The sequence below is a fragment of the Mauremys reevesii genome, linkage group 5, assembly GCF_016161935.1.
Source record: "Mauremys reevesii isolate NIE-2019 linkage group 5, ASM1616193v1, whole genome shotgun sequence".
Lineage (NCBI taxonomy): Eukaryota > Metazoa > Chordata > Testudines > Geoemydidae > Mauremys > Mauremys reevesii.
Window position 1 is genome coordinate 25,675,990 of NC_052627.1, and position 13,661 is coordinate 25,689,650.

The 13,661-nt window shown below is 36.8% G+C and overlaps 1 protein-coding gene across 33 annotated transcripts in view; it reads left to right on the forward strand.

The window, feature by feature from the left end:
* Positions 1-13,661, forward strand: part of BMPR1B (bone morphogenetic protein receptor type 1B) — a 384,295-nt gene that overhangs the window by 83,943 nt on the left and 286,691 nt on the right. For all 33 annotated transcript variants that reach the window (XM_039540892.1, XM_039540897.1, XM_039540895.1 and 30 more), the window contains one exon: positions 607-677. The gene's annotated coding sequence lies outside the window, so the exon portion shown is untranslated. The remainder of the gene's footprint in view (positions 1-606; positions 678-13,661) is intronic.

Consider the following 13,661-nt stretch of genomic DNA (forward strand, 5'->3'; position numbering starts at 1 on the left):
ATTTGCTTTTCCCCCCCCCTCTCTCTTGCTGCCTGATTGTGTACTTCCGGTTCCAAATGAGGTGTGTGGTTGACTGGTCAGTTCGTAACTCTGGTGTTCGTAACTCTGAAGTTCTATTGTAGCTAGCCATGCATAGTCTTTAGGTTCTCCCGCAAGTGATGTTATAGTTTTACATGTTTACAAGAAGACAGTACAGGATGGGGGCGAGGGGGTGTCAAACAATTTTCATATGGTGGGCCTGATGACATACCTTGCGATATGTAGTGTTCCAGTGTGGACTCACCCGTATTCCCCTGTGTGGACCCTGCTGGCATACACTAAATGTTCCTTAGAGCACAATGATGTAGTCTTGTTTCAGACAGTGGCTACATCAATGCAGGCTAGCAGGGGAGCTAGAGCCCAACACACTTGTAGTGCAGACTCCAGAGTTGTGCAGACAAGCCCAAAGATTCATGGGAATCCAGATGAAACTGTTCTGTAGGCCGCATCTGGTCAGTGAGCCATATGCTTGACACCCTGGTACGGAGTCTTTTTTTAATGGTAGTAATATAGTTAAACTACTTTCAGCACATTGTCAATCACTTTTAAATTTTTCTTTGTTCATAGGGTGGAGTTCATTTCTTTTGTTCCTGGGAACTGAATAGGAGAAAGGGACATTTCAGGTTAACTTGATAAAGGTAAGACAACATCTATTGGTAAAGATAAAATAATATTCATTATTATGAGTTTATAGTAAGTTTGTCAATGGAGGTGTGTGATGTGAGGTTTTTTAACTTTGTGCTTTAGCAGTAAGTTAAAGTGAAGTATGTGATAACATAATTTGTATAATGAATGGAATGTGTACTTCTACCACAGGTATCAGTAGAACCCCTGGAGATAAGAAAGGAGGTGTAGATCAACATGACAAAGTGGATCTCAATTTGTTACATGATTAGTAACTTCTGGCATTTTCTATAGTCCATTGAATTTTAAATATTGGCTTGTTCAGCTGTGGTTCTCTTCATCAAACATTTGCACAGACTGTAAGAGCTCTTGAGTTAGAATTCCATATCCTATATACACTTCTTAAAAAAAAACGCACAGAAACATGTACCAGTCCTTTGTCGTTTGGTGCATTAATGGACGATAGCACATAACTTTTATACAAGTTCTCTAAGGACTGCGTTGTTCTCTGACTACATACCTGCCCGTGGTTGTTAAGGGAGAGTAGCTCCCTCTCCTACATCCCTGTTATTTGCTACCTTGGGACTGCACAGGAGCAAACTGTTACTGTGCATTTGGTAGCAGGTTAGTGGAGAGTGGTACAGAGTGGGCAGAACCTTGGCTGTCAGTTCATCCAGTGTTGGGCTATTGTAATTTGCTGCTGGCCTACAACAGCAGCAAACTCCTACCTCTTTCCTCCCTGGGATGAATGGGAGTTGTGCTGCAGAAGAGTGTGTTTTAGCCACAATGCCTCCCAGGGCTACTCCTGGAGTAGTGCAGCCTACACAGCATCCCTGCTTAGGGCTGTGCCAAAAGGCACAATGTAGCCCTAAAATATTACAGTTTGTGACTGTACCTCACAATGACCACACTGATAAGAGAAGACTTTGATTTAAAAATTCTCGTAACCCCATTGTCTTTCCTTATTTCCCCTTGGCCTTGTTTGAAGACTGCTTGTAGCACACAACTGAACATCCGTATTAGACTTGCATTAGCATCCCCTTGGTTGTACTGCACTATGAATACTCTGTTTTTATATTAACATTTAGATCAGCTGGTAAGATAGGAAAGCCTGGTCATACTTTTAAAATGTTCTCTCAACATGAAACACACTATTGCAAAGCAATGCAGAACTTAGTCACAAAGTGTGTGTGCGCGCACACGCCTTTAAAGGCTTAGGCCTGTCTACACATACAAATTGTACCGCTTTAAATATACCAGTGTATTTAAAGCTATACAGTACTCCTAGTGTGAATGGAGTTGTATTTGTATAAAGTGCCTGGTAAATCTTATTCCCGTAGAAAAGGGGATTAAGCTATAATGGTTTAAGGTAGCTGCATACCAGTACAATTGCATCAACAATCTACTTAGTCTGACTTAAATGTAGCCCCAAATGCTCACAGTTAAATTGCTATTTAGTAAAATGTCAATTAAGTATAGTGAATTGAGGAGGAGGAGGGAAATCCTGCTATAGCGATAACATTGTTTTTCAGTCTTTAGCATTGTAACCTACTGACTGTAAGGTCATACATTCAGGTGTTAGTTTAGTGCAGGGGAGAGAGTTGTAGTGTCACCTTGATGAAAAGGTACCAGTAGTAATCTGTAAATTAACTAATATTGCCCAAATCTAGTCTCATTCCAGTGGAATTCATGTTACTCTACATGGGAATTTTGCCTGAGTCAGGATTTAATTGAGCTCATAGTGTGTATTTGCTGGAGTATATGATGTGATTGTTTACAGCAGCGAAGTACTAATTTACACCAATATACTAAAATTACCCATCTAAAATTCTGGTACCTAATATACTAACTGTACTTGGTACCTAGTGTACTAAAGTGTTTGTATGTGTCTAATGTGTGTCAGGACTCAATTACACCTTTTAAGGCACAGGCCTCCATTGGGGGCATTGCGGATCTGAGCTGTTCCAGATGTACAGTGGAAGTAACACTTCAGAGGGTGCAGCTTACTCTCCCTTGCGCACCCAGTTTGCTCTGTTGGGTGTAAAGCAGTGCTCCTACTTTCTTCTTTTCCCTTTTGGAGTGTCATGCATCCCACGGGATGCACAGGAGAGCAGTTCTTATGCCTTAGGGATAGCATTTACACTAAGCATATCTTGGCTACTTCTTTGTCTTTTTTTTTAAAGAGGTTAAATGGAGAAAAATTGAAACCATAAATACACTTTACATAGTTAAACTTGGTTTTACGTCCACCATTTCTGTCAGCAAATTAAGAACATCTTTAGAGGAAACAATTTAATGGATATTTTTAGAAGGAGCAAGACACTTATGGGGAAATTAGATAATCCTTCAAATAGACCAATAAAGAATAATAGTGTCATAATCACTAAATTGCATTCCAGTACTATGGAGATACTATTATTTCCTTTGCTAATAAAAAACAAAACATTCAGAGTTATATGTTTTTTGATTTTTTATATTTGCTGTCTCTACAAGAAGATGCTGACTAAACAATCTTCAACTCTAGTTGTCCATTGCATTTTGAATAGGGATTATATAAATTTGTTTCCTGCATTATTCATAGTATTGTTCTTTTATAATCTCTAGAGTATTGTGCTGTCAATAAAGACTCAAAGTAGTCAGTTATTCTTTTGTTGATTATATTTGTCTCAAATGTAAAGTAACGTAATCATCGTTGGCACTTCTTACACTACAGAACCTTGGATCATTATTGTATCACATGGATATCCTTATATACCCTGAATCCTAAACTGAGATAAATTGGCATAACTCCACTGACTTTAATGTCTGTCAGCTGACTGAAAGAGAGGAGTTAACACAAGCATCTAAGTAGCACATTTTATCCTTTCTGATAAGAATAAGTTTTACAATGGCAGTGGCAGCAGCTGCAGGATTGGGGAAATTTCCCATAAAAGTCGTCATTTTAAAAAAAAACAAAGAAACTCACCATCACCCCAAAAAAGATTGCTCCTAAAAATTAACTCATCCTTGATTTCATTAAATGATGGAGAAACATCCACAGACTTTCAGTGCAAAAGCAACATTCTGCTCTGACTTAATTTAACTCCTACTTGTGATCAGCCAGTGTTAACTCTCTCTTCTAAGACAGTCTTTTAAATAAAAAACTCTTTGGGGCAGGGGCGGTCTCTATATTAATGTCATCTGTAGCATAGAACACATGATTGGGGCTTAATAATAATTTATTGTTCTAATTGAGTGGAAAGATGTGGATTTGGGGGAGTAAGAGGGTACAATGAGGATTAGCAGAGTGGAGCAGAGGTCTCTTCTTCCTCTCCAAACATATCCTTTATGCTGATTATGACTCTGATCCTGTGGGCTAATCTGTGCTGGCTCTCATTGAGATAGAGTATCTCTGACTGCTGTAACTTAACACCAGTGGCATCTGGTACCAAACAATCATATGCCAGTTGAAGATTAGTGCTGGGGAGAGGACTTTTGCCCCAAACACATCTCTTAAAATGTCGTGGAGTACAGGAACTTGTTATGCATGCAGGACATTTTTAGACAGTTAAGGGCAGGTCTTCCTCCTTGGTCCCACTCAGGTGGCACACAAACAATCCAAATTTCAAAGAAGAAAATGATCCTGTATTTTAAAATGACTCTATTAACGAAAGGTCTTAGTTTTAAGAAAATCGATAAAATGCCTATCAGGATGGATTATAATAGAACATGAGAATCAATATTTTCTTGTGTTAAAACGTCCCCAGTGAAGGAAACGCAGGAACAATTGGAGAGGGAAGAATGTATTTGTTTATTGCTAGTAAAAGGATCCCCATGTAACTATTAGGTCTAACAGATTAACAACTATTCTATTAAACCCTTGCAAAGCCCCATGGGAGTATATACACTGCAGCTGGGAGCAAGCCTCCCACTCCGGGTAGACAGACTTGCACTAGCAGGGCTCAAGTTAGCAGGCTAAAAATAGCAGAGTGCATTTTGTGGCTCCGGCTCTCAAGTCTACCTGACCCCCCCCCCAGGGCTCGAGACCCTGAGCTCTAGCCCAAGCCGGGATGCCCACAGTGCTATTTTTAGCACGCTAGCTTGAGCCCTGCTAGTGCGGGTCTGTCTACCTGGGATGGGTGGCCCACTCTCAGCTAGGGATCCCAGCTTTGGTTGGACGAATTCCTGGAGGTTTCATCCATGACATTATCTTTAATTAAAGATTAATCTTTAATTCCCGAAGAGTCCAGGACAATCCTGGAGGGTTGGCAAGTATGTAGACATACCCCATGTCATTTTATAACAAGCTTCCTGTATATTTTATCACAGACCTGTTGTAATATAGTCATATAAATATTAATATAATTGAGATTCTTCTGAGACTCCTGGTGTGTATGGGGTGGAAAAAAAGAGAAAATAAATCTGTTACACATACATTTAGCATGAATCACTCTGCAGATGAGTAGTGAAGAGCAGCACCAGTATTTGGCTACCTGTAAGATCCAAAAAGAAAAGAGTTGAATACTCCTGGCTTTAATCAGTCATCCTTATTTGTTTCACATAAGTTCATTCAGTTGTCACAAGAGCATGAAATCCAAACTTCAATTATTGTGCCCTTGGCAGCAGTGATAAATATTATAAAAACCCAATTTTGTTAATAGACTATGTATGTTTTCTTTCCTTATTGTTGTTATTATTAGTTGTTGTTTTTAGTGCAGCTTGAAATACTTACCTACTGTGTGTATATGTAAGACAGTATTTTGGCATTTAAAAAGAAAACTGTGTATACTTTAAAAAAAAGTCATTTATTTCCACCTGTCTTAGACATGAGTAACTTTGGAAGTGCATTTGACATATCATATATATGGATAGTAAATTTAATTCAGACTAGCAATACTGTAATACTAAGTACCAAAATGAAGTAAAAACCATTCACCTCAAATGTAGTTTTGTATTACAGTGTATGTAAGAAATGGTACAGTCTGGGGGGAGGAGTTTGGAAGGAGACTTTAGCTGGAGATGGTGTAGCTGCAAATTAAGTGAGCTCAATTTATCAAATGATTACTATAATAAAATTTAATCTCTCTCTCTGAAAAGGGCAGATTTTCATCAATATTTTTGTTTGCTACTTGCAGGCAAGTTAATTTTTTTTTCATGCTTCCACCCAGAGGCCAAATTCAAGTGGACTTAAATACTGTAACTTTGTATAGAACACCATGTGCAGATCTGGCTCCTAAACAGAGTGGTGACAATCAGTGTGGCGCGGGGGGAGGGAGGTTGAGGAGGAGAGGATGGAGGAAGATAGTGAACTATCAGGAAAATGCTGGAAAAATGCGAGTTAGCTACTGAAAAGTATGTGTGGAAGGTCTTGAACAAAGGAGAGAAGAGAAATAAGACTTCAGTTGATTGAGACTATATTTACTGAACTTTGGCATGTTCGTATTATAATACTGTCTTTCTCAAGTATTCTTTTATATTGGGATACCTTGTCATTGGCATTCACTGGAACTTACGGTACCTCAAAATATAACTGCCTTACCCACATCAAGATGCCACAACATAAGCATTGTGACAGTGTGATGATCTTGAAGGACATAATTTAGAATTAGATTCATTGAAGTCAGTGGGACTGAAGCACGTGCTTTTAAAGTTAAGTGCATGCTGTCCTGAATAGGTATGTACCTAAGCACATGCGTAAGTGCTTTCTTGAACTGGGACCTTCAAATACTGGCAACCCTAAAGCATTGTGGTATCCAAGATAAACAAAATTCTTGGGTGTGTGTTGTTGCTTAGGTGTAACCATGTATTATGAATGGAATATTTAAATTTTTGAAATTAAGAGATGGCCTGCGTTTCAAGATTTTACATTTTGATTATTACTGGTTCATGCTTCTTTCATGTAATTATTTAAATAATATGTAGTCTGTTGCTGTGATGAATAAATAAAAGAATCTCAGGAGACTGAAAAATGGGAATAATTGTTTACAGAATTATGAGACACAGGTCAAGGACTAAGCCTTCCTTAGAGATCATATTGTTGGATTGAGAAAAATCAAAGTCTCACGTACATGAGCCAACCCATGGTTGACATTTCGGATTTTTATTTCAACTGGTATTTTGTTATGTTTTAGACCCACAAGTGCTAATTAGAATGAGCTAATTTTATAATTATTCCCAGCAGACATATAAGTAATTTAGTCTCAAACATGTTTAGTTTGTGGTGACACTATTATTCAAATAAGTGTCGAGAAACAACAAGTAGTTTGTGCAACAGGGGCTTAATGCCTATGTGAAACACAGATGTTTGAAATGTAGCTACATCTGTTTAAAAGTCATTCAAAGTGTTCTGAGTAATTTAATCTTTCTGTATCTTTCTTTGAGGCTATGGCCCTCTTTAAAATTAAGGGTAAGCAATTATATGTTTGTGTATATATTTCTCTGTTGACTTTAGTTTAAATTCCAGGAACAAATTAATTATTCAAAAGTAATGACTCAAGAACAAAGTCATGTCCCTTTTAGGATACTAGTTACCGTTATGATGGTGGTCAAGGAGGCTAATCCTGATAAAAGATGGATATTTATTTATTTATTTATTTTATTTTTAATTTTAAAATATGTTGGCGTTTATTTCTAAAAGAGGGGGAGGCGGGGAACGGATCATTTGGTTCTTCCTGACGTAAAATATCAGAAACATTTGTGAGTGTGATTAGGAGATTGTTGGCAGAGTTCAAAAGAAATATGGTCAACACATTCTGTGTACACACAGATGGATTTTAAAAAATCCAGAATGGGTTATCGTACCAACCTAGGAAGGACTCTTGAGAATGATCAGGCTTGCATGGTAATGAGTGAATTCATTATAAAATAGCCAGGGTGCCGCATGACTACTACCAGTGTTCTTTAAGTCATTTTGGCATAACTTCAGAAGGAATTTATTTTTGATAGTGACAAAACTTAAATGACTTTTATAAAATGCACCTGAAACTTATTGCTATTTTGGGAAAAGAATAGTAACCATGCAACTGCTAATGTCTAATAGCACTCAATATTGTGCTTTCTGAGAGGTTTAAGCATTTATTGAACAGTTAATATTTACTTAATACAGTATATTGGATTTTTTTAATATGGAAAAGGCTAACTAAGTTTTATCGTGGATGTAATTGGCATTCAAAAGTAAGTTTTAGCATACCTTGTTTCTAAAATATTTCAAAGGTGTTTGTCAAATAGAGTTGTATTTACCTTATTACAAACAGAACTCTTTTTTCTCTTGTGACAGGCATCAGCTTGCAAAAGTGGGAACTTCACAGAGTTTATTTTGTGTAGCTAACTATGCAGACTCTGATTTAAAACTACATATGTGTTCTTCTTTTCTGTGCAGTATTTGCTTTTATTTTCAGAAGCACAAAATCCAGGTGCTGTAAGAATGTTTTATTAGTTAGATGATGATATTTTATTTTTCCTTTCTGTGTCAAATTGTGTGAGGCTACTAGTCTTTACTGATCTTTTTTGCTTTTTCCTCTTCTAAAATTAGACTCGAAATGCTGCCTATGTTACTATCACAGATTAAAATTACAATGATTATTACTGGGATTTTCAAAGGGGCCTATAGGAGCTGGGTATCTACCTCCCATTGAAAGTTAATGGGAATTGGACACTTCGACACTGGTTAGGCCCCTTTGAAAAGTTTGGCCTATACTCTTAAAACATATCAACAAAATTGGCCTGTAGTTATACAGCATGAATCTTAAAAAACATGTAGCAAGTGGTTGTGGGTGCTATTTTCAGGCTGTTTCTTTCCTGTAATATGACAAGAAAATTTTCTTAAAATCTCTAGTATAAAAGTGGGTATGAGCATTGCAGAATGTCAGTTACTGTAATGGAAAAGTGGAGTCTAAATTAGGATTATAGATTTGATTCTTTGTCCTTTCTTAGGCAAACTCCCATTGGTGTATGTAGAAAGGAAATACAAATTCTCAGGTCCTAAGTAATAACTGGTTATATTCAGGCTTTTTAGTGAGTTCTCTAGCCAACTTTATTAAGATTATCTGATCACAGTTTTCACAAGACATACTACTGTTACAGCTTCATTGAAAAGCACAGCTTTAGCTAGTGTAAATTTAGGGGCTTGAGGAGAAGCCCCCTTTTGAGGACTTCAGTGGGACTTATTTGGTGCATAGGCCTTGGTGCATTGACCCTCTGCAAAGGTGCATTCCATAAAGATGCCTGGTTGCCAGGTCACTATCCCAATCTCCTTGTTAGGGTTAGCCCTGTAGAGCTGCTTCTAACTTGGCTAAAGTAGCATTTGTTACTCACTCTCTACTTTAATTGATTTCTATGCATATGTAAATTTTTATAAGATTTTTTTAAAATTGATTGCTGTATTAAATGGTCCCTCAAAACCTGAAGACTTCATGGAGGAGAGGGTGAAGTCAATGGAAAGACACTTAATGACTGAAGCGGGGTTTAGAACATACTCTGTAACAAACAGAGAAATTTTATATTGGTACAGATTAGTTTGTGAAGACAAACTGTAGTGATGTTTGCTGCTGTTTTTCTTGCTGTGGTGAGTGATTGTGGTGTGGTGTGTGTATTTATTGCAATCTCAGTTACTAAAAGGTTCTGCCTTTAATTTCTGTGGCAACATGTACAAAGTGATATATACCTACTGAGTCAGTTTTCTGACTTTAGAGAGGTTCCGTTGGTTAGACAGGGTTAACATTTAGGATTGCCAATTTTGCTTGGACATATTCCTGGAGGTTTCATCACATGACATAATCTTTAATTAAAGATCAGTCTTTAATTCCTGGAGACTCCAGGGCAATCCTGGAAGGTTGGTAACCCTATTAACACTAAGTTGTTTTTTTTAATCACACATCAAATTGTTTGAGTTACTTCGTGGTCACCATTTCACAGAAAATGTAGTTGTAAAGTTTTAACCACTTTTCAAGTTCTTATTTTCTTTCTTTGCAATTTTTTTAAAGTTTGGCGTTAGTACTTTATTTTCTTTACTTTTATTTTAGACATACTTCACTGGAGCATGGATTTTGCAATCTTATCTCAATATCAAAGTTTTTTGCCGCTAAGAAATATTACTGTTTTGTAATAAGCAGTTAAACTCAGAAGTTGGGCTTGAATATTGGGAGCACTGAGTTAGATAAATAGGAACAAATGTTTAATCTTTATCCAATGTTGAGTTTTTGTTATGGAAAGCAGATGTAATATATGTCTTCTTGTAGAAGCAGCAAGAATCCTGTGGCACCTTATAGACTAACAGATGTTTTGCAGCATGAGCTTTCTTATCATTTGGATTTTAGTGGCTTTTCAGCTGTAACTAGCATTTAAATAATTACAGATTTGTTGTAATCATTCCCAAACAAATAACAAATCTAATAGCAATTTGATGTATTACAATACCCATAAACAGAAGCCATCATGTCACTTGGAAGTTTCAAAATAAATACAAAATGTTACAGATTTAAAAAACAAATCAAACAATTATGCACATAAAGTTTTGCATATCTTTAGTTTCCGTACATTCTCTAACACAAAGCTAGAAATGTGAAAATTTGTGTTAGACAATACATAAATTTTTGACTCCAGGCTATAACAATAAACATAATACTTCATTTTTCAATTTATAGAAAGGTAAATAATACCGGCTTTCTGCTTGAAAGCATTAGCATATCATAGTATCTGTAACTGTCTTTTATGAGACTACTAACATTTTAATGATGTAGGCAGTACACAGAGAAATACAGCTTTGTATTTAATAATTATGTGTAAGTAAGATCTCTCCCTACACACACAACTTCATCGGGTTTTTTTCTGACTGAAATTTTTTTGACTAACTCCGATAAGTAGATAAACACAAATTAACAGGCAGTGTAAAATGCATTGCACTGAAGAACTTGAAAAATCTCTGTTTTCAGTATTGTATTGGGAGCACTTGTTCATTCTAGTTCCAGGGCTGTTGCCAGTTTTAGCAATATTCCCCATTTTAACTACAGCAAGAAATGTCTCTGGAAACTAATATCTTTAAAACATTCAGCAGGCTGCAACTAGTGATCTTGGGCATTTGCTACACATTTTGGAAGTCTGCTTTACAGAGATGGGGCTTGATAATCCCCTTCACTTACTGGGCTTATCATAAGGTACTTTCGTTGTCTTAACTGAAATTACTCCTGATTTTGCACCAGTGTGAGGGGACATTCAGGCTGTTGGTGTTTAGGAGACTGAGAGTTATGTATGGCAGCTGTACTGATATATGCTGGCTAGTATATTGCAATTGGAACATCCGAAGGTGTAGGCACTGGTGTTACATGACCCAACTTATCTTAAAAACCTGTGAGACATACTATAATAGAACTCTTAAAGAAGTTCTTAACTATGTGTCATTTTTTTTATCCAGTCAACAAAATATGTTCCATTCAAGCGTTTCCAATATTAGACATATTCCTTGAGCTGAAAATGTTATGGTCTCTTCCAACATACTCAACTAGTTAAAAACATTAACACAACATCAAACTACGATACACTCCAGGCCAGTACAATTTAGAGAAAACATTTACTTAATTAAACATATCTGAGGGGAAAAAACAAACACAACATAATATACCATTAGAGTTCTTGAAAAATTACAAAGGGTTTTTTGTTGTTTTTGAGAGTCATTGCTCTTAAATATTGTTTCATAAGTCTTGAGTAAAGCAGTACTTCCCTTGATGGGTGATGTAGCTGAGAAAATAAAATTAGAAGATATCCCTATCTACTAAAGAAGAGGAGGAGAACAATACATATTTTAGCAAATATGAGACCAGGTGGGGAAATCTCAGGTTCATAAACAACCATTTTTTCCCTTTTTTATTTCATGTGGTTTTCAGGTTTTGGCATTTGGGTCCTTGCAGCACATAACAACATGCTTCAGTTTCTTGGGGATGCAAAACATTTTCACAATTGTAAACAGTGCTCAGAGTTGTGTTCAAGGTTCCTAGACAAAGGGTTGCAGCACTCAGGGATACCCTCTGATTGGGGGGAATGATGGATTATAAACAGGATAATGTCCAGTATTACAACAGTTCCTAGACAATCCTAAGGCGCTTTTGAGCTCTGGCCTGTATACCACCATGTCCTTGTGATGAAACAGTATTTTTATTCTTTAAGAAATTAGAGCTGGCAAATATGGAGATTTGGAAAATTGTTCCAAAAACACCATGGATTTTGAAATAAGCATTTAAAATCCACATATAAACTGCTTATAAGGTTTTAAAGAGTCTCTTATGAGGTCCACTAAGTTCGCTTTAAGGGATTTTCTTTCCATTTAATACCACTGATTGCTGTTGCAGTAATAAAAGAAATTAATGAAAAATACATTACTACAGAAGAAAATTGCTTTCATTTAAGACTCTGATTTACTATATATTTATTTTGCACTGTAGTTGTAGCCATGTTAGTCTCGGGATATTAAACAAGGTGGGTGAGGTAATATCTTTCATTAGACCAGCTTCTGTTGGTGAGAGAGACAAGCTTTTGAGTCACACAGAGCTCTTCTTCCGGTCTTCTGAAAGTCTTCAGGTGGTCTGAAAGTTTTTCTCTTACCAACAGAAGTTGTCCAGTTAAAGATACTACCTCCCCAACCTTGTCTCTCTCTATTTAACGTCCTTGCTATTCAACTTTCCCTATTAGTATGTATGTAGTTAAATGTCAGCTCAGATAGGTGAGCAGCAAACTTGTTTGAGGACTTTCAGATCTGATTACCAAAGTTTAAAAAAAAATCTAAAATCATTATGTGGTACTTCAATTGTGATGTATGCTCCTGTTTAGCTGCCAAAATTACACTTGGAAACCTTGTTTAAAACAATAGCGATCTGCACCACCTCTGAGTGCATTGCACAAATCAGGATGAACATTAGTTATCGGGACTCATCAAATGCTCCAGTGTTCAGTCCGATTAAACTGAGCACAGTAGATTACAAGGTGACATAATAAAGTTGGCATGATTATGCCAGCTGTATAACAGCATATAGGAAAGGTGAATGGATCTTCAGATAAGGTTAAGGGTCTGATCACTGCATTCAGTGTATGACTTCAGTGGGTTTTGAATCAAGGCTTAAAGGCATGATCTGTGGCATCCTTAATTCTCATTGACTTCAGGGAATCTTCACAAAATTGACTGTTACGTTGTTTCACTATCTAAACCTGATTAAATTGAGAGACTTAATCGACAGAATGTCTTAGTAACTGAACACTCAATTTTATGAGGGGCTGGCCAAGATCTGTAAGATACTAAACATCTTCAGCACTACGGAAGGTGAATCAGGCCCTAATTTCTGAGGGCTGATGGGAATTCCAATGGATTCATGATGCATTCATATTTCACATCAGGAAATCCTGGCAACAAAGGGTTAAAATTTTTCTCCTCCGCTTTCATTTAATCTATTTCTCACTTTTAAATTGTATTTCTTCTATGTTTTACTCACCACTTGTGGGGTGTTGTGGTAGATGTGGTGTTGGTGAAGCTTGTCAAAAGTAACTATGTTCCAGAATAGAATATTAAAAAGAAGTGGATTTAAAGAAAAGATAGGTGTTCATGGGAAGTAGATTTGACAAAGATTCATTTAGGAAAGGAAGAGATGAAGCGATGTTGGGTGAAAATAGTTTTCTTTCTCTAGCACACTTTTCATGGTCAGGATTAGTTGGGGGTGAAAAAGAAGCAGTGTTCAGATGCTTCAGTTTTATAAGCTGCAATCCAAAATATCTACATCAATAAATATATTTACTTGAAATAATTTTGCTTGTCACAGGTCATACTGTGTTAGTCTCAAGAATTCCAAAGTGTTTCTTATTCAGGGTCTGAACCAGCAGCTCTTAATCAAGCAGCACTCTTGCTGTCATTATCCAAGCTTGCGGGTACATTGGTACAGCATGTGATGTTAATGGGGTGTGTTGCTCAAGTAAGGACTAGAGTGTCAGACCCTCAAATCATTAAATTTTGAGCAAAGATTTTTGTTTTTCTACCTCTGGAC